A 23,567-nucleotide genomic window follows, 5' to 3' on the forward strand; every position below is an offset into this window, starting at 1 on the left:
TAGGAAGAGAGTAGCTTGCAAAAAAAGAAGCCCTCTGTTAAAAATCTCTTTTATGTTCCCCTGGAAAGGCTGTCATGGTCAGAGGAAAAGAAAATGGTCCACCATGCTGGGGCAGGTTTGCATTCCTCTCTGTCATTTGGTTCCTGACAAAGCTGGCAAATACATGTGTAAGAGAAAACATCTGCAAAATGCTCCTGGAGCTGGTATGGATACAAAGGCAGTTTCAAATAAAACCATTTCAATGTGTTCGTTTGCTCTTTTTGTGTGGTGACAATCTGGAGTTGTGAAAGCGTTTGCAATTCCTGAAAAAACTGTAGACTACTCAATCATGTTATTAGAATAAAATCAATGATTTATACTAAGAATTCCTAAAAATTGCAAAATGTAATTATTTTGCCAGCGGGGAAATGGTGAAGAAATGAGTTGTGCTTGCTTAACTTAATTTTTGTTTCTTAGCACGAGGTTTGTAATTACTTTAAGTAAGCAAGTTATTTGTTTCTATTAGCAGTAATTGACGAGTAAATGTGATAGTGACATATTTTCTCCTGGAAAACTCTACTAGCAAGTCCCTGTAGTTAAGAGCTCTGACCAAAACTCCCCTGCCAGGTGGGGTTCCAGTGTGTCGTCCCAGGGACTCAGCTGTCCTTAGCATAATGCACCCCTTGGTAACTGGGTGCTGCAGGTCCCTGTTACTGCAGTGACCCCCTTGAAATCCCAGTGAGAGCAGGCAACACGAGCAAGGTAAGGAGGTTTTATTGCTGTTTCTCAGCTAATCTGTTTTATTGGGACTTAGGCCGCTCTGCCAGAGACAGAAAACAGGCCTGGATCTCTGTTTTCTACCTGTGGGATAGGTGGAATTTGGAGTGTGGTACTCCAGGGGCTTTCCTTCTGGGGCACTGCTGCTGGTTTGTTATTCCCATTCTGGGGGTGTTGGATTCACAGTGTCTGTGAGCAGAATTCTGCCAGTTCCCAGCTCCTGGGTCCCTGTGCAAACCTCTCCAGGTGCTGCTCCCAGTGCTCTGCAGTAATGGGTGTGATTAGCTGCTGCTGCTGTATTGACTGATACCAGGTTAAAGACAACCTGTCAGGCTTGGCTTCCTTGAAAAATGTGTGGCAGAGGCTGGATACTTCCAGGAACTGTTTGTCACTGGGTGTTTGCTCCTGTAAACAGCTGCTGGTAGCTGCCTTCTGTAAATGCTAAATAAAACTGCAGTTTCCCCTGCCTTGGGCAACCACAGCATGTCCTCAGAGCCCCACAGGAGTCACTGGGGTGGCTTTTAACATCCTGTGGCACAGTTAGTAGGGCATGCCCAGTCCCCTGTGGCTCACAGAGGCTCTGGAGCTCCTCAATGCTGAAAGTCATCAAGCAATCTTAAAAACCCAGAGTTCATAAAAATTAAGGGGTTTTTCATAGGCAGAGTGCATCTCAGAGAACATGCCCTGTGTAGCTCACCCCCAAGTACCTCAGGAGTGAGAAATTACAGGAAAAAAACCAGACTGGAAAGACACACACAAATCCTCAGGGAATCATAGCTGCCTGTTTTCTCTCTTCTCAATTCAATTGTTTCCTGCCACGAAGAGATGTAGGAACATAAACAGAATTATCACCCGGGAAAGGACAATGCCAATTGATGAGTGCATTGTGTGGCAGCAGTCTCTTCATTGCGCTGGGAGGTGACAAAAACCGTTCCTAATGAGGGCTTTCATTGCTTGGAAACTCAGCCACTGCTGATCAGCCCCTCACGGATTAGGGATGTTCAGGAGCAGCCAACTATCTGCAACAAAGGAGTACATTTTCTCAGGATAAAAAAGCAAGCTGAGGATTACAAGGACCCAACAGTCTTTATCTGCAGAAAATCCTTGTTTCAGGTCTCTTACCTCTTCTTAAAGGCTTGGAATAAATAACATTGATTTCCTTTAAAACTTAATGTGTTCACTGTTAAAGTATTCACACAGCTTAGAAAAGAGAAGGGATTATTTTGCTTCTAAACCTTCCTTCAATGAGAAAAGAGGTCTATTCTGACAAATTGGTCTACAAATTATAAAATTCTAGACAGATATTATATATATATATTTATACTTATTTGAGCTGTTCTTTCTCACCTCCTAGCTGGAGGTGAAAACATACTTGGAAACTTTCCAGTTCCCATCTCTTTGTATCAATGCAGATGGGTAGATGCAGGGGAAGGCCCTCAAGTTGGGATCAGTGGAGTTGTTCCCTTGAGCTCTTTTTCCTGCCTCACCTGCCCTTTGAGCTCCTTCCTGGCAGTGATACCTCTTGAGTCCAAAGGAAATACCTGAGTGAAGGTTCCTTGTGTACAGTCTCTGTTTTATTTTGTGGTTTCCAAGTGCTGTTCTCCCAGCCAGTCCATAACATCTGGCTGCATTTATCCACTTGGCACAGAAACTCTCTTTTAAGTGCTCTGTTTCTGCAGAGTCATGGAAGATTTTCTCAGGAGCTGACCCCCAGCAAAACATAAAACATATTCTGGGAGAGCAGAGCAGCCACGGATCACCTGCGGGGGCACGATTGATCCCAGTACCTGCTTTACCGGCAGGGGGAATCGAAGCCTCTCCCCCGGGGCTTTGCCTGGCTGGAGCTGTCTCTCCATTAAGGCCTCTCTGTCAATGCTGCCCCCAGACTGGAACAGGATGCACTCAGTGGGGAAACAGCCAGCCCTGGCAGGCATCATGAGCGGTATTTGCTCTGTAAGTGAGTGCTGGGCTCTCACATGGAGATAATCAGGAGCCATGTTAATACCTCACTGCTCCAGGCATTGGGGTTTGCAGAAATTCCCTGTGCTTGGAACACTGCTGCCACATCCAGAGTTCAGCTGTGGCATGTAAGCTGCTTAAATATTAAATGGTTATTGATTTCTTATCCTGGGAAACTTGATTGTTTAAGCCAAGTGAAAGCTCTGCAGGTCCTGAACAAAACTGGGAGTGATAGGTTTGAAGGGAGAATAGGGCAGAGCAGCTGGAAGGGATAATGGCCATTACTGCAACCCAGGTGTTACTGAATGCCAGGCACAATAGCCTGGAAATCCTGCATTGCCTTGGTCTGGTGTGGATTTGGGACCAGCACAGGGCTCAGTGACTGCAGCAGCAGTTTGCTGGTAGAGGGTATTCTCACTAAAGGACTTTGCTCTACAGTTAAACTGGGGTGCATTTGGGATGGATTTAGAAATAAGGCTGTTCTAACTCAAAGGCTGGGGCTGAGGGATGTTCCTTTCTCCTGTGGTTCAGGTTCTCTCTCAGTGGCTTATATCCACTACAAAGAGTTTCCAGGAAAGGTTATTCAGCATTAAGTGTTCAGCCCTTGGAGACCTCCAGGGAAGAAGCCAAGAAAGTGAAGTGCATATTTTTGCAGAGTATTTTTCCATCCAGCCCTGGCCCTTTGATCTGAAATGTGTAACCTGTAACATGCCTATTCCCTAGCAGCATATCCAAGCCCTCAGCCAAGTTCAGGTGTTGAATAGAGAAGAGTAATTTGCAGAGGTGGATTTAAACTTCTTCAGAGTTTTGAAAGATTCTGTTTTTAATGAAATTTGTTTCACTATCTGTTTCAGATTACAAAATCTATGCTGCATACTTTTATTTTCTCACCTGACTTCAGCAGTCTGGGTTTGCTATCGCTCTCCAGGCTGTATTTTTTCTTTATTTTAAAATTGTCAGATATTTAAAAATGAGCAAGCTCCTGATTAATAACTAATTGGCTTTAGCAAACAGCTCTTGCTGGGTGGTTACCTTGAGCCAATTCTTATTAGTATTCCAACACACGCAGGAAGTGTTCTCTCTCTTTGGAGGCTGATGTTACATCTCTTTAGCCACTTATAAAATAAAGCTAAGTGAATTAGTATTGATTCCCTTACTTGTAATAACAGGAATGCAACCTAATCGCCTCTCCAAATCACCCAGGCATTCCTGACTGAGGCTGGAATGGAAAAAATGTATGGAGAGGACAGGAATTTTGTGTTGCTGAGGGCAACTCTCTCTGACAGGCACTTCCCCAGGCAGGGCTTGCTCCCCACCTGGGCAGTGAGAAACATATTGAATATTACAGGTGCTAGGTACAAGAAGTTGTTTTTCCTTCCATGGTGTCTTAAATTATATTTGGGGTTTATATTGACAGCAAAGATGAATTAATATTTTACAAGCTTCACGCAGAAGTTCAATCCCCCAGAGCATTTCTCCTGTTTTGTTAAGCTCACACTCCCACTCTGTGAGAGTGTTTCTACCTTATCCATTTTTCTGAGCAGGTCAGGAAGTTTATTACTCTTATTACAGGCTCTAAATTCAGGTGAAGTGGAGAGGAAGACAGATATGAAGTTATTGAGATTTCCTGAGCAGCTTCGTCCTTTTCCTGTCTGAATAGTTCTTCCCTTCCTCAGTCTTAAAGAGGCCAGACCCTCCTCTCTTCCCTCCCCTCTTCCTGCAAATCCTGGAACATCAGAGCAGAACACTATGTTATGCTGGACCATTTACAAAAGTTCTGTGCATACTGAAAATCCTCTTGCAGGGCTCAAAATACCTGTGCTGCTGCCAGAAATGCTGCTGCTCTTCAAAAAATAAAATAATTTAATGTAAAAAGAAACCATACCAGAATAGAATTTATCATTAAGAAATGCTGACCAGCTTTTCTGATCAACCTACTTTGTGCCCAGTGTTTGACTGGCTACAGGAAGCTATTCCCAGGTAAAACTTCTCCTGGTAAAGGTCACAAAGTACCCCAAAAATGCCATGCACAGCTTTTGCAGGGCATTTAGGACCTAATCAAACCCATCAAGGAAAGGAACCACTTGCAAAAGGAGATGAAATCAGGTTTTGAAATGTTTAGCCTAAACTACTGATGTTTACACATAGCTCAGTTTGGAGAGAGGTTTGTTCTTCACTGAGCTTTTCCAAGTGCAGTTCTTCCACTCTTCATTGCCCCAGGTTTCCAAAACTTAAGGCAGAATTGCATCTTCAGTGGAGGTTCCATGGAATGTCCCCTGCTGTGACATCCCAGTGCTCCAGTACGGTGTCCCTCTGCCCTGTGCATGACACATCTGCTGTGCTTCCCACAAAACTGCTCTTGGATCATCCAGAAAAGATAAAAAGGGACCCACCCAGCCTCCAGTTTAGTGTAACTTCCAGATTTATTAATTCTCCTCCAAAAACCTTTGATCAAATAATTCTTGTAGTGGCTGTTTGTGTGCAGTGGGCAGGGACAGACATTGGAATCCAATGTGAAATAAACTTCCTTGGGGAGACCATTCTCTTTGAGTGAGCAGTAACCAAGGTGTGTTTCAGAGGACAGAAAAAGGGAAACCTCTATTCAGAAACTCCTTGCATCTCTTAAAATGTAACACTCAGTGCATTTATGCAAACAGGAAAGTGATCATAATAAACTTCCCTGTTTCTCATGCCCCTTTCTACGTAATCAAACATCTGTTCAGTTTCCAGAGTGACACTCCCCACCTGCCACAGATGAGCCCGGAATGTTTGGTGCTTTTATTCCAGAGAGCTTTCACAACACCAGACAGAACAAATCTATTCAATATTCTTTTCATTGCTGTTGGTTTTGTGATGCCAACAAACTCTGCAGCAATTTGCTATAAATGCAATGGTAGGGAAGGAATTTTCATTTAAAAAGTAGGCAGAAAATTGCAAACTAAAACCCAGTGATCAGGACTTTGCTGAGGTAGAAAATCTCTAACAATCAGTTTAAGCAAGGGTGGAGTGTGCTATCAGGGACTGCACTGAGACACCTTGACCTTTCTGTGGAGGCTCCTTCTGGAGCTGGGGCAGCTCCTATAGAATGTTCCTTTGTGTGAGCACCAAAGGCCTGCCTGGAAGCTGAATTCCCAAAGCCATTCCTGGCTCCTGAGAATTCCTGAATTCCCAATGCCATTCCTGGGTCCTGTTGTGCAGTGAGAGCTGCCTGCAGGACAGCTTCCCCTTGGGAACATCATGACTGTTGTTTGAGAGGGAAGCACCCTCAGGAAGCTGAATGTTTCATTTAACCATCTCTATTTGAAGCAGATACAGGAATTCTGCAGTCTCTCCCATCTGGAATTTCACCGTTGCCAGTGTTGGTGTGGATGTCACACATAAAATAGTTCCACATTTCTGTTTCTTTCATTGTGATTGTGACATGACAGGAGCTAGGTTGGGTCCTGAGGTCTGGTGAAATGTATTCTGCCGTGTGCAGGGGCAGTGGAGTCCTTTGGGCACTTTTATTGAGCACGAGTTACGGCTAGGTTGGCTTAGAGGTTAAAAAAAGAAAAATCAATCTCTGAAAAGCCCTTTTCCAGCCACTTTTCACTTCCTCTTTGTTCCATTACTTTTCCTGTCACTCTGTTGTACAGACCTGCGTAATGCTTAGGATATACAAATTATTTTTAAAGTGAAAATGTTTGTTTCTCAGGATGAAAAGTTACCTGTAATTCCTACCATTGCATGATAATGATCACCAACAGGAGTTGTGGGAGTCTAACCAGTGAGAATCAGGAGAGATTCCTTTTACAGCAGGAATTTATAAATATGAAAGTTGATTTCTTTATGATTTAAGGGTAGTTTGACAGGCTATGGTCTGGTGATTCATGATTAAAAAACAAGAAATATCTTTCAGAAAACAGAAACCTTCAAGTTTTTCACCTATTTTTAACCTGAACATCATTCTTCCCTGAGAGCCTTTTAGAATTTGCACACAGACATATCTACTTGCCTTTGTCCTGTCTGGAAATAACTATTTTGAATCAGGAAAAGTATTTTCCTGCTTGATGTTTTTTCTTCATTGCCAAGATTTTTTTTTTCTATACAGAAGTAAAAAATGGTTCACTTCTGAATGTTGCCATCCACTAACACCTCCTTTAGGAAAGGCTTGAATTTGTTCATATCTAAAGTCACTGCAGGGTAGCGTGGAAGATAATGGAAAATCAAGTGTCAACTGTTGCCTTTTTACAATAAAAACATGATCAATATTCCAGGAGCACATTATTTTAGAGAAAGGTTTCCAGCTCCATAAAGCCAAGATGTTTGACTGTGAGCAGAGTGACATTGCCCAGACTTGCCCTTTTTTGGCATTATTAATAAACCCCAGGGTTCCTCAGAAAGGACAAAATCACCTTCTATCATTCCATTTTGTGCACTTGCTAGTACTTACATGTTTTAGAAGCTGGTCTCTCTGGGCTTAATTACTTGGGGGACACCTTGCATATTAAACTGAATCATTTTTAATATTAAAAACCTGCTTGAAACTCTTTGTGCAGCATGAAAAGCTTTCTACTCTCGTTTTGCTCCTTAATGGAGGATCAAACACTGTCTGTTTGCTTATTCCAGGAACAAATGCAAGCAATGGCACAAAAACATCCTGTGCATCATTTTAGTTATTGGGGGAAAAAATCGCCACTTTATTCTTGATTTTTTTACTAGATCCACTGACTCTGTAACTCAGAGTCAGTGCCTTGGTGCTGTTTGTGGGCTGAGCCCTTCAGCTGGCAGGAATAGGTGTGATTTTACTGAATTTCCTCAGCTCTGAGTGGCTCCAGAAGTGCTGTTTGAAATAGCAGAGTGCCCAGGCAATGGGAGAGCTTGGGGCATATTTGTTCTCTAATGGGAACAATGCCCTGAACTGGCAGCCCTGCTGAGGGCAGGAATTCATCGCTTGCTTCCTCTGCTCACAGTCAGACATCAGGAGCATCCCTGCTCTCCCCAGAGCAGCTGTGCGGGCCCTGCTCAGCCACAACTTCCTTTTCTTTTAATTACAGAGAGGGAAATGTTAGCACAGCTCAGCTGCTTCTGAGCCATTGATCCACATCAGTAACTGAGCACAGGGGGGAAAGGGAGCTTTTTACACACTGCTGATAATCAGTACTGCCTTCTAAGGGAAGTTTGCACAGAACCATGGAGTGATTTAGGTTGGAGCAGCCCTCTAAGACCATCCAGTCCAGCCAATCCCCCAGCACTGCCAAGGCCACCACTGTCCCCAAGTGCCACATCCACAGAGCTTTTAAATATTTCCAGGGATGGTGACTCCCCAGCTGCCCAGGGCAGCCTGTTCAATGCTTGATGCTATCCCAGTGCAGAAATTTTCCCTAATACCCAATTTAAACCTCCCCTGTGGGCTGAGCATTTGTAGCTGATGCCACAGGGTGCAAGAAGAGGCTTTCCCAGGAGTTTACCACTAATTGTATCTGTAAAAGGCAGGAATGCTAGGCTAATTTCAAATGATGGATTATGTGTAAAATTAGCTTTCCTTAGGAAAAAATTCTCCTTTATGGTGAGTAATGAAAATAATACTTCTCTGGTCAAGCTGAATATATTAATGCTTAATATAAAATTAAGATAAATCACTGGTGAACACTGCAGTAAATATGCACTGAAATTAATCAAGTTTATATCACATCCTATTAATTACTGGGATTATCTTCCACCAAAACAGGCTGTGTTTTGTTATGTTCACTGTGTTCTCATCCTGAGCCATTCCATGCTCACATCCCAGCTGTCCCAAAGGGTTTTTATTCCCCCTCAGTACCCACTCCCATCTTAGCAAATAGATCCTTGTGTACTGAACACCACAGCACTCAGCCAAGGACCTGCTGTACTGGAGGTCACAGGGTGTTTGGGGGATTTAAAGCTGATGGTGCTCTTGAGGAATCTTCAGTATTCTGCTCCAAAACCAAGCAAGTTCATTAAGGAGCCACTTAATTTCCATTCCCAGTTTTGTTCATGTCCCATAGAACGAGGAAGTGGGAGGTTCTGTGATCAGCCAATGTGCAGCCACCAGTGATGGGCGAGTTCTTTGTGTCTCTCACCATTTATTTATTTTTTAATTTATTATTATTATTATTATTATTACTGTTATTACCCATTTGGTCTCTGACCTGATTATCCTGATGGACTCGTCCTCTGGGCTCTGAGTTGCAGCTGGACAGCAGTGCCGTCTGTCAGGGATCCCAGCTGGAGGCTGGGGCAGGGGCCACATGGGACACCCAGTGTCTCCTGGCTTCCCTTCCCCAGCTCCAGCTCTGGGCAGAGCTCCGGGGCTGCTCTGCCCCAGGAGGGGGAATCCTAAACCAGCAAAGCACTGGGGGGTGTTGCTCCTGATGTCATTCTTTGTGTGGAGAGAGGGAAAGGGAGAGGAAGAAAATGCACAGAATTTCCACAAGCTCTGGTTTCCCTCCCTTTGTTTCCAGAGCGGGTGTGCACTGCCCCAGGCAGGAACAGGTGTCCTTGTGCAGCAGGATCGGCACGGTCTGGGCTCTTCCTTTTCGCAGTGCCACGTGTGCCAGGCTGGTGCTGCTCGTGCTGTGTGGGTGACAGTGACCCAGAGACACGGCCCTGGTCCCTGCCCGCGTGTCCCATCCATCGGCTCAGCTCACCCGTGTCCCGTGGGGGGCTGGGGACAGAGCCCTCCCTGCCGGTGCTGCCACGGAGCTCAGCCTGGCTGAGGCTGGGCCAGGAGCCCACTTTGGTCACAGGCTTTTTCTGCTTTCATGTGTTTGACATTTGGAAGGCTGAGCCTCATTCCAGGCGGGCAATCACCGGCAACAGGCTGGGAAATGAGCTCTGTAAGATGGAGAACAGATGAAAAGGGGGAAAGACTGACCACAAACCAGAGATTTGAGGCAGATTTTTGTCTTATTTGATATCTGTTCAAACAAGAACCTAGAAACCAGAGACCTTAAAAATGAGAGCAAATGTGTTCTCTCTCTACCCTTCGGGAGACAGAGACATAGTTGGTTCATTTGGTGCATTTAATGCTCAGAACACAAATTCCCCTGCTGATGTACCAGCAGTGCTGCTTGCAAGGTCAGTGCTGCTTTTGTGAGTTTTATTTTTTATAATCCAGCTCTCCTTCTCTTTCACCATTCTAAATAAATGCTGTTTTCTGCCAGTGTCAATTGGCTGCAGCAGCAACAAAGTCCTGTACCATGGGCCAAGGGAAGGCTAAAGGAAAACACAGCTCCTGAGCATCCTCCTGGAGTGCTGGAGCAAGCAGGCAGATAGCACAGTGTAAGTGTTTATGTCTGTATCAGTGACAAACTAAATTTCACTTGCAAGCTCAGTTTCTGCCTTTCTCAGCCTCTTAATGAGGCTGATGTACCTTCTGAGAATGTCAAACAGTGGCTTCAAAATAGAATAAATTCTTAATAATGTAATCAGATAGTTAAACATAAGCACTCGCAAAAATTTTGGCATTAAATGTTCTCATTAAAGTCGGTTTCTTCCTTGTTTATGGCAAATAGAGCTAGGAATGCTGAGGCAGCAGGATCTGAGTCTCCTTCAAAACCACCCCAGATCCATCCTGAAATGATGTGGCAGTGCTGAGAGAGCCAAGCCCATGTCCAGTACTGTCGTAATTGAGTTGGAGCTGAAATAGTGCCCAGAGGGTCTGTGCAAGGTCAGGCTGGTTTGGCCTGGGAGCGAGCAGCCAGCTGGGATCCCAGAATCTGCTGAGCTGCATCTCCCCAACAGGATCACTGAGTGCAGCTCCTGGCCCTGCACAGACACCCCAGGAGCCACACCAAGGCCTAAGTCTGGAGAAACCTGCACCTCAAAAGGCCTGGGGAGGTGGAAGATTTGCCCTCTAGGCAAGGAAAGCTGAGGCACAGCAAGTGTTGCCTCTGCCAGTGGAGATTCTGGAAAATCAGTCTTGATTTCTGCAGTGGGGGAGGTTTTTGTGGGATCGTGGTGCTGCCCTGAAACTTTTTTGAAAATCATATATCGGTAGGATACTCTCACTGATCTCATTTACACAAGACTTTGGTTTGGGGTTTTTTTCATTAAATAGGATTATTATTGAAAGGTTAAAGTGCTAAAGAAATTACAGTATTTAAAGCATGTAAAAAAATAGGATTTTTTTTTTTAATAAGGAGTCAAAAAAGGATCTCCCAGTGTAAGGTCCATTCTAAGCTGCAAAGCCTGGCTCACCAAAGCTGTGTTTAAGGGGTCTGGAAAATTAAGATGAACAGATTCTCTGAACCCACCAACGTGGGTTTAGTTGTTTGTTTGGTTTTGTTTCTTAGACAGAAATATTTAGAGGAAATCAAATTGGGAAATTAACAATTACAAGAACTGTAACTTCCCTTCCAAACATCTTGGTGGAAAACCCTTAAAGGAAGAATAGTACTTCTGTGGCTGTGAACATAATTGAGTCCTCCAATATACTGTGCTAATGGTTATTTCTCCTGGAACAATGTATCCTGAAATGTATCCTGCAAGGAGGATGGAAAAACAGTTTTAAGTGGAGAGTAGGTAATATTTTTCCTTAATCAAGAGGATAATATTAAATTACTCGTAAAACAGCTGGCCAGATGCAGTAAACAGAGGTTGGAAAAAAGGCAAAGATATTCCCTTGGTTCCCCACCCCAGTGGTTTAAAGAACAGATTTCCAAAACATAACAGCCTCTAGAAATGTGATTGAAATAAATAATGCTGTGTCCTGAGGGGGAGTGGGCACCCAGGGATCGCAGCTCAGAGGGGCAGCAGCGAGGAAAGGAGGGAACAGCACGAGACAGAGAAGGGAACCAGGGAGAGAAACTCCACTTAACCAGCTTGTGCTGCAGAATGTACTTGGGACTCTGGTGGTGAAGAAAAGCCCATTTTGAATTCTGGGAAAACCATTTTAGCCCCTTCAGGATATTAAAAAAAGAGAAGAGGTGAGCTGGGGCATTGGGTACTGAGGCATCCCACCTTCAGATTGCCTTCAGTGATCTACTGAATTCAGGGGACTTTTTAATGAGCACTGGCTTCAGGGAGAAAACTAGTCCAAGTGGTAATTAGACTTTTACTGGGATGACCAAAATAAAGGCTGCAAAGTCATTTTAAAACTGATAGGCTACCTTTTGGGATATTTTTCCTAGGTGAGTGCCATGAGTTTCACTGCATTCCTCTCTCCTGTCAACCAAATTGGGATTTAATAGATTTCAGAGAAACTATAAATGGAGAGATGTATGTACCTGTGGTGGTTTCTCATACCTGTATTTATTATGAATACTAAGAATTCCTGCAAGGCACTACAGGCATTTGCTTTGCTGCAGCTGTTTCCAAATGGTTTATTCACTATAAGGCTGGGAATGAGGGCAGGTCTGAAACCACCACCACATAAACATGGATGGTGGATGTGGTGGTTTTTAATTGCACGTTTCTGTCTCCCTTGCAGAAGCTGAGCAGTTTCTCTGCAGTGCTGAATTCAGCCCCACTATTCTGTCTAACCCCCAAGCTCACCAAATTCCTGCAGGGATGAAAACCAACTGCCTGTTAAATGGGGAGTTGCTCCAGGAATCCATCAAAATGCTGATACCCATTTTTAATTTATTAATTGAACCCCTGAAAGCATTGCTTTGGCAAACGGCTCTTTTTGTAGCTCTGATAATTACTGAATAGGGATAATCCAGCCTTCCTACTATTCCATGGTGTACTGGGAATATACACATTGAATCATCTGGTGCCCCAAGCTTGGCTCAGATGCCAGGATGAGTTAGTGCATAGTTAAATATCTGGCAGATTAATAAAAAGCATTCCCATCCTCTTTCCATGTGCAAGATACTTGTAGTGAAAATATATGTGAGGAAAATAAAGTATTGGAAAAATAAAGCCATCTGGTGTGAGAACAGCAAAGCTTGTTGAAAAAATGGTGTCTGCTCTGAAATGGGCACAAACCAAACAAACAAAACCCCTCCCTGTGATTCTAATTTCTTCCAGTTGCCTTAGTTCAATAAATATATTCCATTCTTTTCCTCTCCCCCACTGAAATGTAGTTTCCAAGCTTGAGAAGGAAGAGCTGCTTTGAAATGAGTAATTGAACCATTCAGTTTTCATTCCTTAGGACAGAAACAGGATTTTTTTTTTCCTAAACAAAACACTTGAGTGTAAGGTTTGACTCCTGCAGGAGTTCATCCAAAAAATGTGTAAATCTGGGGAAAGTTTATATTTAAAGACAGAGGCATTTTTCAGTCAAAAATATTAACTTTGAAAACATTAAATCTGAAAGTTTCAGCCAGAAATAGTGAACAGGGTCCAAAGGCAATTTGAGTCAACAAATCACTGAAGAAAAGCCATAAATGGCATAACATAATCCTGAAGGAAAATTGAAAAGACAGCCCTATGGCATGAAAAAAGTGAGTAATTACAAAATCAGGCTGTCAATATTTTGCTCCTCCACCAATTCAAGTTTACTGAAGAAAATTCCAGCTGCTCTCCAATTTTACCTGGCACTGGGAGCAGTAATGAGCACATGGCAGGGAGGAACCACTGGAGGGATGGAGGTGGGAGCAGGAAGGGTCTCATTTCTCTCTGCCCACCACATTTAAACAACCCTTTGAAGAGTTTTCCATCATAGCTGACAGAATTCCTACATAAAAGGAGAAAACTCAGTATCCCGTTAGTGTTTAGCTCAGGTCTCACTTTCATGTGTTCAGTGTTGACTTACAAAGTTACTGAATTAAAGAGCACAAAATTTCTAAAGTCAAAAACTTTATATCCTTTCCCATTCCAGCTACCACCATGGTTCTGTGTACTCCAGATAGTTGTAATTAATTAGTGGCAACCCTGGGCGAGGAAGAGCAGAAGTTCTACAAAAACTACAGTTTTAGAAATAACCATAGCTCAAATGCATCATTTTGCATATGTTTTTAGAAATACACATCAGCAATATAATAAAATATTCATCCTCCTCTAAAAAGCCATTAGTACAAATTCATTCTCACCTTCAGATGTTCAATGCCAGATTTTCTGAAATTCACCTTGACAGAATTTCAGGTTTATATGTGATGTAAGATTTGTTCTTTCTTTTTCTTCAAGAGTCTTCCTTGGCTGTCTTTACCAACTGAATTTCCAATCTTAGAAGAGGAATGATTTCCCATCTTGCATTACTTGTATTGCTAAAAGCTGGGTTGCCTGTGATCTCTCAGGCTCTCAAAGTTCACATTCTGAATTTCACTCCCAAAGTTCACATTCAGTACCTGCTGCCAGCCTGTACCAGCCCCGGGGCTTTCAGCTGGAGTGGAGAAACTGGACAGGTGGGGACAGAAACTTCCTAAATTTACACTTCTTAATGACCTAAAAATGCTTCTTCAGAGACTCATTAAAGCTGGTATTATCCCTACCTCTATTCTGGAAAGCAATGAACCAGTTTAGAAAGTGGCATATCCCTAAATGCTCTCCCAAGCCATAGAGATTAGGGACCATCACTCTGGATTAGGCAATGGACTACAACATGGAGAAAAAGAGACTTGGCTGGTAGGGTTATGTCCAGAAAAGGAAATTATGCTATTTGATTGATGCACCCAATTAAAACTGTCTGAAAGAGCTCAAAATTCAATCACAGGCACAGGGAAGTGTTCACAAATGCTCTGAAGAGCAATAACTGTTCATACAAATTATTTAGGAGAAAATTTGTAGAAGAAAATGTGCTGGAGAAAAGTCTAAACTTTTCACATTCAGTTATGGAGTAGAAACTGCCAAAAGTCATTAAATTATTCACTAACCATCATTTGTTCAGCTCAGTGTACCACAAAAGTTATTGATTAGGAAGTTTATAGGAGTTGGATGTATTTACAGAAATGGGTTTCTCTTCCTTCTTGTTACTTTGTAGCATGTTGGGATTTTCTTTAAAAAATGCAGAGGGATTAAGTTGTGCATTATTTATGGCAAATGCTCCCTGCTCAGATCCTGAGCTAATGGGGATGGCACCATGAGAATTTTTTAACTATTCAGTATTGCATTTCACTTTTCTAAATGAACAGCCTTTGCCTAAAAAATGCATTGGAGATAATGAGAGAAAAGCCAAGCAAAAATCATAGACATAATACTTATGAAAGAGTAAAAGCTTTCTGGTGGTTGTTTGTCAAAATCTTTGTTGTTTGAAAAGGAGGATTTTTTTTTTCTTTTTCCTCTCTTTACTTCAGCACAGCAGAACTTTCCCCAGGTGGGATTCAACAGCTTTTTACCTTAGAGCAGACAAATTCTTGACTCTGAGACTGGGCAGTGTTGGGTATCATTTATTATAAATCCTTGGAAGTGGCTGGCACCTACAGAGGGATCCATTTGGCCATTAATGAATTTATTTCTGTTTCAGGGGATCAGAAACTTTTCACTGTTCACTAACAGAGACAAAAATGCCTCATCTTGAGCCCTGAATTCCAAGTGTGTGGGAGGAGGTTCCTCCCAAAGCCACAAAATGTAAATGCCTATTTCCAACTGTGCAGAGGTGCAGGGCTCCTGTAGCACTCACTGAGATCAGGGAGGGACAGGAGTGTGCCAAACATCTCATCTGGCTGGTGTGGGATGGAAGTGCAGAGGAAAGTAGGACAAAGAATGCTCACCCTCTGATTACTCTGATCTGGCATATGCTTTTAATCTCTTGGAAGGAGCAGGAGAGTTTAAGCCTGAGAGGATTACTGTGGTAGTTTTCTGTTACTTGTGCTTTGTAAACATGTTTGAAGTGCCTTACCCTGTCCCAAATCTCCCCAACTTTGGATTTGGCCCCTATGCGAAATCAAAGGTAGTGAATATTCCATATTCCTTTGGAGTATGGATGAGAACCCAGCCTGTGGGTGTGGATCTGTAACAAGCTGATCCTGACTGTGATTCTAAAACTCCTCCAGTGGAGTGCCTGTGCTGCGGATCTGGGAGCTGGAGGTGTGGAGGGAGGTGCCAGACTGTTCCTGAGAATCCCTCACTGCCAGCTCAGCACAGCTATTGTTACACAAGAATATGCAAAATAATGCAAAATAATTGGGGCCGATTTCAGTGCCACTTCTGGGAGTTTCTGTGCCGGCAGCCACAAATCCTGGCTGCTGAATGCTAACATATGCCAGTATGGAAAAGGCCTGTTGCTTTCAGCGTAAATCATTCTACAGCCTTTATTTCCTGCAGGCTGACAGGATCCACTGTGGCAGCACCAGGAAAACGCTGGGCACTGCTCAGTGAGGGGCTGGAGAAAGCTGATGACTAAAAATGACAAAATCATCTCCCTTTTAGGGCTTGTCCCTTTTCCAGTTACTTTGGGAAGGTTCTTACAGTGCTAAGCCCTTTTTCACCGGTGGCCTGAAAGCAACAGATATTTGTGTGTTGCAGATTATTTAGACAATTTCTTCCTAGTTCATAACTGCTGAAGCATCAGCACAAGGAAAATGCAGAGTTGTGCTTACCAAGGCTCAGGGTTGAGGTTCAGTGTCCACAACTGGAGCTGCAGGAATTAAGCAGAAGTGATTTTTAATGAGGAATTGCAATTGGTTCCTTGCTCCCTGGCAAACTGAAAAAGACACAAAATCAATCAAAACTCAGCACAAATTATTCATCTGATTTGACTGAGTTTAGCACAAACAACCCAACGTGGCAGCAATAAAAGGCCCTTTGCTCTGAGGGGCAGCAGAGCCCTGAACCCAAAGCAAAGCTGAGTTAAAAAGCTCCAGTTTGGGTCTCAGGTCCTTTCCCATCCCAGCTAAACAGACACTTGTAATTTCCCAGACTCTGCAAGGAATACAGTGGGTGTTTAATGCAGGGGAAAAGGGCAGGAACCACCAACATTTCACACCCAGTCCTAAGAAAGATACCAAGCTGGATTAGGAGAAAAATGAATCTTTCAGATGAACAAATGTTCAAATCCTGGAGCAACGTGCTGGTGAGACAGAGGTTTAATGAACTCTTTAGAGGTGGTATAAATTGGCACAGCTTCAATGGAGCCCACAAAAAAAACCTGGCCCTGACTTTATACAAATATACAGTAATGATCTCCCTTTCTTCTGTTGGGAAGCTTTTATCCTCAAAAGCCACGTTCCATGTGAATTATCTTCATCGTTTTCCCCCATTTTAAGCTACAGGCTCTGGCCTCTCTATTTAACTGTAGCACTTTCTATCAGAAAATCAGGCAGTGCTTTCTAAGGGTAGCTCATGCATTGAATTCAGCTGTCACAGCTACTTGTGCTGCCTTGGGTAATTGGTTCCTCACAAATCTTTATCTAAAATATAAAGGCAAATAACTATTAAAAACCTTAACCTAAACGGCAGCAGTAAATTAGCTCACAAATTTCTTTTACTGCTGCGTTTTGCTTGGATTTACTCAGCCCATAAATCAGAGCTGGGCAGGAAGTTTGCAGGGTGGTGGTCACGAGGGGCTGAGCCTGGAGCCATAAATGTTAAAGCTGAGGAGGCTGAACCAGGAATGATCCGAGCTCTCCTCCACACAGGGTCTGCAGGTTCTGCTGCTTCCTCAGGATCACAGGACTCTGTCTCATGTTTTAAACACCTGTGGGATTGTTTCAGGGATAATTTTTTAACTGTGGGATGGGAGGAGGTTGGTGGGGGCCCAGCTTTCACCAGTGAGCAATGGTTGGAGCCACCACTGAGACAACAGGACAGCAGGATTTGGCTTCCTCTTTAGCCCCTTTGGTTTGAACTCATGTGCACAGAGAAGTGCTGGGAAATGGGTGGAAAGGGGCAGGAAGAGCCAAGGAAATTATGGCTGAAAGAATTGTGGGGGAGATTCCAGCAGGGCAAGGCAGAGGGCTTTGCTGGACTGAGCCTCCTGTCTCCTAAAGAACATTTCCAGGAATTGTCCAACCCCCAGACTGTTGAGCCTTGGGAAAGCAAAGATTTGGGCTGTAAATACTTTGGTGAGGTCAGCTGGTGGTTCTGACTCTGAAGCTGCTGTTTGATTTGTCCTCTCAGTGCAGTGACTCCTTGCCTCTTGAATCTGACTGAACTCTGTGTCTGACAAACCAAGTCCTGGGATTGTCTGGTAAAGGTCACTTGAGCTCCTGAGTGCTCTTTCAACCTCCAAGGCTGAGGAGATCCATAAAATAAAGATTTGCTTCTGCTCCTTAGTGCTGCTGGCTAAAAGGGTTGGTGAGTTCATGGAGCTGCACAAGGAACGTCCCAGGCTGTGGAATTTGTTCACCTCAGGGCCAGTTCTCAGGGTTGTTGGTGTGTTAAGAGGTGAATTTGTATTTCAGAAGTATTGCTTGAAGATGAACTTCAGAAAACACATGTTTTTCTGAACCTGGAGTAACTTGTTCTTTACAGCAGCTGCTGTAAATGCTGAGGTTTTTAGTGATGTGTAATTGCAGATTCTTAGACAAATTCACCCAGTTTAGCCAACAACCATTTTGTAATATAGAGAAGATGAAATAACTGGATTTTCCCCTTCTATGCTGGGGATGGATTTTTGCCTCACAGTATTCAAAATAGATTTTCCACAGAGGGAGATGCTGTTCTAGGGTTCAGTGAAACTGTGACACCAACACTTTAAAAGCTCCTTGGCACCAGTTTGCAGTGGGTTTTGTTGCTAACTCAGAATGGTCTCCATGGTTCCCCCAGTCTCTGAATTCCTCTGTGATGTCAGAGCATTTGTCCGTGTCTTCCCCATGCCATGTAAATCCTGTATCATGTATAGCATTAGACTGATGTGAGGTGTCATTTATGGGATTGCTGGAGAATGAGAAAGAGCATGAGAAAGCATGAGAAAGAGCAGCCAGTATTTTACTTCCTCACATTCCTCTGTCCTAATGCAGAAAACCTTTTATACACAAATCTTTCAAGTACTTCTGGCTCAGGTTCTGCATTTTCCCTTTTGTTTGGGTTCTGAATCCCTGCACACCAGCCCTGGTCAGCCTGACCTCCTATTTCTGCCACCTGTGCTCCACAGTACAGATTGTCCAGAAATTCTGGAGCAGAAATCCTTCTCTGTAAATCATGCCCATCAACACCTGAAATGTGGTGTTCTTCTTTCTGAGTTGTAAATACATTTAAAAGCCATTTTGCCATTTATGTTCCCTGTGGGCTTGTTCCAGTGCAGGTCTGCTGTTTGTGTTTTCCAAGTCACTTCTTTTGCTCCTGCAGCTCAAATGTCAGCAGATCAATTGGGTGCTGCAGTCTCAGTCTCTGTTACAAATTCCTCTACAAACTTGGCCAAATCCCTGGATTTTTCAGTGTTCTGTTTCTAAGCTGTGAAATGGCACCTGATTCTTCTCTCGTGGTGCTTTTTACCTTTTTAAAGCAGTGTGTGTAACCTTTGCTGAATTATAAGTTAAAACTTATTAAGAGCAGTAATCATGATCTGAAATTGCTTGTGACCTTCACATTCAGTGAGATGGGGCAGGGCAAAGCTGCTCATTGCTTTGCTACAATTTCCTGTAAATTTAAGCCTTACATTCATTTCTTTGGTTTAACTGACAAGACTTCTCTTTTCTTTGTTCTTCAGGAACGCCAGACCTCGTGCAAATCATGTTGGGGTGTTCTGGAGCAGGACTGCTGCCTCTGCCCCCACACTGCAGCTGCAGTGGGGCTGTCCCTCACTGTCCCTCACTGTTCCTGCTCCATCCAGAGCGTTCCCAGCTGTGCTGAGCAGGACCTGGTGCTCTCAGGGAGAGGTGAGTCCGGAACAGCTCCCTGTGCCCTGGTTCCCATCTGAAAGGTGAGCAGAAAGTTGCCCCTTCCCTCAATTCTTTGACAGCAGTAAAAATGTTTGAGGTTGGTTGGGGTTTTCCAGGTTGGTTTGTGAGAGTTTCCAAAGGAGGCTCATGCCCACACAGGGCTAGAGGAGGAGGAATCCCTCCTCTGGCTTTGTGCAGTCCTTGCACACTGGGGTGCTGAAAATCCCCCAGTGCTTTATAGACTAACTAAAGCTAATTATATTTATCTTTTAATTGAGCCTCTTTGGGCAGCAGCTGGTGCAGTTTGTGGATATTCATTACTTTTTTAGTGCCCTCTCTCCTGGGTTTAGCTGGCTCCTTTTTTTCCCAGCCAATTCCAGCTGCCTGGGTAGGGGAGCAGCCTTTGGCTGGGCATGGGAAGGGGCACATGGGCTTGAGAGCTCTTGAGGAGAAGCTTCAGTGTTTGCACCAAAGAGAGTCTATGGAACCTCAGCTCCCTCAAAAGAATTAATTTAATATTTATTATGTAAGAGATTTTGAGCAGCTTGGAAAGGCTGGTGAGGGTGGGGAGATGCAGTTGCTTTGTTTCTATAGAGTATCTGGAGTGTTCTTACATGCTTTTTCCTGAAAGGCCACTCTGAGTGTTGGATGCTGATTTGGTCCCACAGCTCCTGAGAGACTGGTTCTTTCTGGGAATGTCCACATGGACACATCCAGTGTGGAGAAGAAAGCATAGTCTGGCTCCTCAGGTTGGGGGGAGGCTGGTTCACAAGTAACCATGGCAACCAGGCTGTCACTGGGAACATCAAGACATTTTCATACCAAAAATAAAATAGCCCAAACACACAACAGACATTCCCATTCCAGCCAATTTGGAGACCCTACCCTCAGTTTTGTTCCTCAGGGATGCTGGCAGCAGCAGCAGGTGAGGAGATTTTTCCCTCCTCTATCTCCTGCACCAGCAGCAAATGTTGTTTCTGGTGATAAACCTAATAATGCCTTCCAATTAAAAGGGGATATTTGAGTTTTGAGTTGAAGAAATACTGAAGATGATTTTATGTTCACCTTAAAAAGTTTCCATCTGTCACACACTTCTCAAGCCAGTGTGCTCACATCAATATTTATATCACCCAGCCCAGTGTTTTCACAGAAAAGCCATTAATACAACATATCAGCTCTGGTGACAAGTTACATTTTATTGCTGTCAACAAACAAAGATGTTCTTTGTCCGCAAACTCCCTTTTTCCCTTTTTTTAATCCATCGTTAGGTTTGAGTTTTGAAGGAAATGTGTAGATGTGCTTTCCAATGTTTGCTGGAGACAAGACAGATGGAGCTTGTAGGAGCTGATGGAAGGCACTGATTAATTTTCTTAGGAGATTAAATAAAAGTTTTGGTGCAGATTCTTTGCTTGGGATGATGAAACTCACTGAATTCCTGAGGAGAACCAGGGAACTTCATGAGGTGAGTCCCCGAAATAAAGATTTAATTTTGAAAATGTCTCAGAGTATTCATCACAGCACCGTTGTTCCAGTTTAATTCCATTTGTACTTTTTCCCACTGTAAAGGGGACAGGGGCCAGATCAAAGCCATAACACTTGAGAGTCTCATGTCACTGCATTGTGGAGGCACTTCACACTTCCAGGTGTCCCTGTCCTGCTCAGAGGGGCATCCCTAGGGCTCTGCCACAGCTCCTCACACCCCTGTCCACCACTCACCCCTGCAACTTGACATGAGATCTAACAGGAGCCCTCTGGAAACCAGTGTTTGGATACACTCTATGAACCATGGCACTGCTTATTTTTCTTCCCATGCCAATGACTCTGTTAAAAGGGTTATCAGCGTGTATGGAAGGAAGACATTTGATGTAAGTGGATTTATTTTTTTTTAACAAAAACCAGTTTAAAAAGCTACTCGTGCCAGTGGAACTAGTCAACTCCAGTGGTTTTAGTTGGATTCAAGCAGCAGTAGAAGAAAAATGGCATATCTGTACCAAACATGTCAGCTCTGCAGCTGGTTAATGGAACTGTAACTGTGTAACGATCCCCTGCTAATACCCAATTTTTAAGCCACTTAAAATCAGATAAAATAGCTCCATTCCACAAAACTATCAATTGGGTCAACTGTGCCTTATTGTTCAGAATTCCCTTTTTCAGTCCTTGTGGAGCTGTCCAGCTGCCAGATCTGTTAGAGCAGCCAAATGACCCACACACACCTGCCCTTATTCCTTATCATGGGCTCCAAGGGAAAGGTGGGAGCACCTGGGAATAGTCCTGAGCTTCCACTGAATTTTGGAGCAGATTGCAGAGACTCCCATTTCTGCGAAGGAAGAGTGTGTCATCCTTGGTGTTCTGCCAGGTTCTGTTTAATTGCTCTTTATTAAGAGCAGCCCCAGGCACATGATAATCCATACAGAGACCACGATCCATCCTGACCAAGCTGCATCCCCCGGCTTGGGAGGAACCTGCTGCAAGGCTTAGCCAGGTAAGACTCTCTCAAAGGTGCAGAACAACCAAATGCAAGGTGGTCTCCTCATGAGGGTAAAGGAGGTCATGTTTTCAATTTTCTGTTCATCAGTTTCCTCTCTTATTCTGCCATGTGGTTCATCTCTCATCTCATTTGGAAAAGCAAGGGAGAAGTGGAAACACACCCAGAGATAACAACACTGCTCTGACAGTGCCACGATGGGATAATGATCACCTGCACTGTGCTCACTCATTAGGCTCTCATTTGAAGGTCATGGCTTTGAGTATCTCTGTGAACAATGCACAGAGCTATGACCAAAGTAGGGGGAAAAGTTCTAGACTGGGATGAAATTGTGGAACTCTTAAAAATCCTCTGCAAGCCCTAGGAGTTCATAGTGTCCGTATACAAACTGTAGTTGTGATTTGTGTAGCCTGAAGGTCTGGCCAGTCCATGAGCTGTCGTTCCAGCTCATGTCGACTTCAGGAATCTCAGTGGTTCATCCAGCTCCAGCTGACTTTAAACTGGGAGTTGGTGACCTCCCAGAAATGCACTGGGGATTCCAGCTTTACTGATCTCAATATTAACTCCCTCTGACTCTGAAGGCATTGGGATTGTGTGGCCAGTGCCCAATATGGTGACACTCAGAAATAAAAAAAAAAACAAAGGGAAATCCATTTTTTTGCCTTGTCTACTTTCAGTTTTACAGCAGCAGCACAGTGAGGGAATGTTGCATTTGTGCTCTTCAGCTGGATGTGCCATTAGATATTTTGGTTATCAGTGTGGAAAAAGGCAATTTGAAGTAATCTACAGAAAAAATAATTTTGAAGGTGTTTTTAATGTCTTGCTTTAAGAAAGAGAGTGGCTGAAGCTTGGATTCAGGTAGCAAATGCAATCTCCTGTCCTGAATGCCGGTGTGGTAATTAGACCATGAAGGACAATACTAATTTTAAGGTGTATGTGGGTGGAGAAAAAAAAGATTGAAATAATCATGTGAAATCATAAGTGAATCCAGTTTCCTTGGCAACTTCTACTGTGCAGCCTGAGTATCCCTGAGAATTCCACTTGGAAGCAATGGGCAGCTGGTACTTACTAGAGGTGGGAATGCTTTTGAGGGAGAGCAGTGGGAAACTCTGGTTTAAACCTGATTTTGTTCTTCCTATCGAGCTCTGTGTGATTGCTTTCACTTCCCATTGAGCTGTTGGTGGTTCCTGTCCCTGGCAGAGGTGGGTATGGCACTGGGAAGTGCAGTGGATAAGTTTATTGAAGTCCCTTTTTTTAAATTGGGAAACAATGGTCATTGAGTTGTGTTACATGAAGTTAAAGCAGAAGAGACTTTGATTAGAGATAGACCAAAAGCAGTTGAAAAAGCAGTAGAAAAGTGTTTTGCTTTGGTGTTTCAGATACAGCAGTCCCTACAACCATGCTCTGGGCTGAGGTCTTCGTCAGTCCCTCTGCTTCCATGCACTAACTCATCACAACTGAAGCATCAAAGAGATCACAAGCCTTAAAAAAAGAGGAATTGTTGGGTTGTTTAGATTTCCCATCCATCATTTCAATCTTTGCATGATATCTTCAAAGATTTTCTTTTTAATAAAAATGGAATTGCTGTGAAATCCCATGAGAGGTCCTTTCAGAGAGAAAGTAAAATTGCAAGACCCTAAAAATCACATGGAATGACAATGAAATTGGGTTACATATTCAATTGGCTTTAATTGGAAAAACCAGCTACTGAAAAAACCCTC

This window comes from Camarhynchus parvulus, chromosome 3 (genome assembly GCF_901933205.1).
Source record: "Camarhynchus parvulus chromosome 3, STF_HiC, whole genome shotgun sequence".
Classification (NCBI taxonomy): Eukaryota; Metazoa; Chordata; class Aves; order Passeriformes; family Thraupidae; genus Camarhynchus; species Camarhynchus parvulus.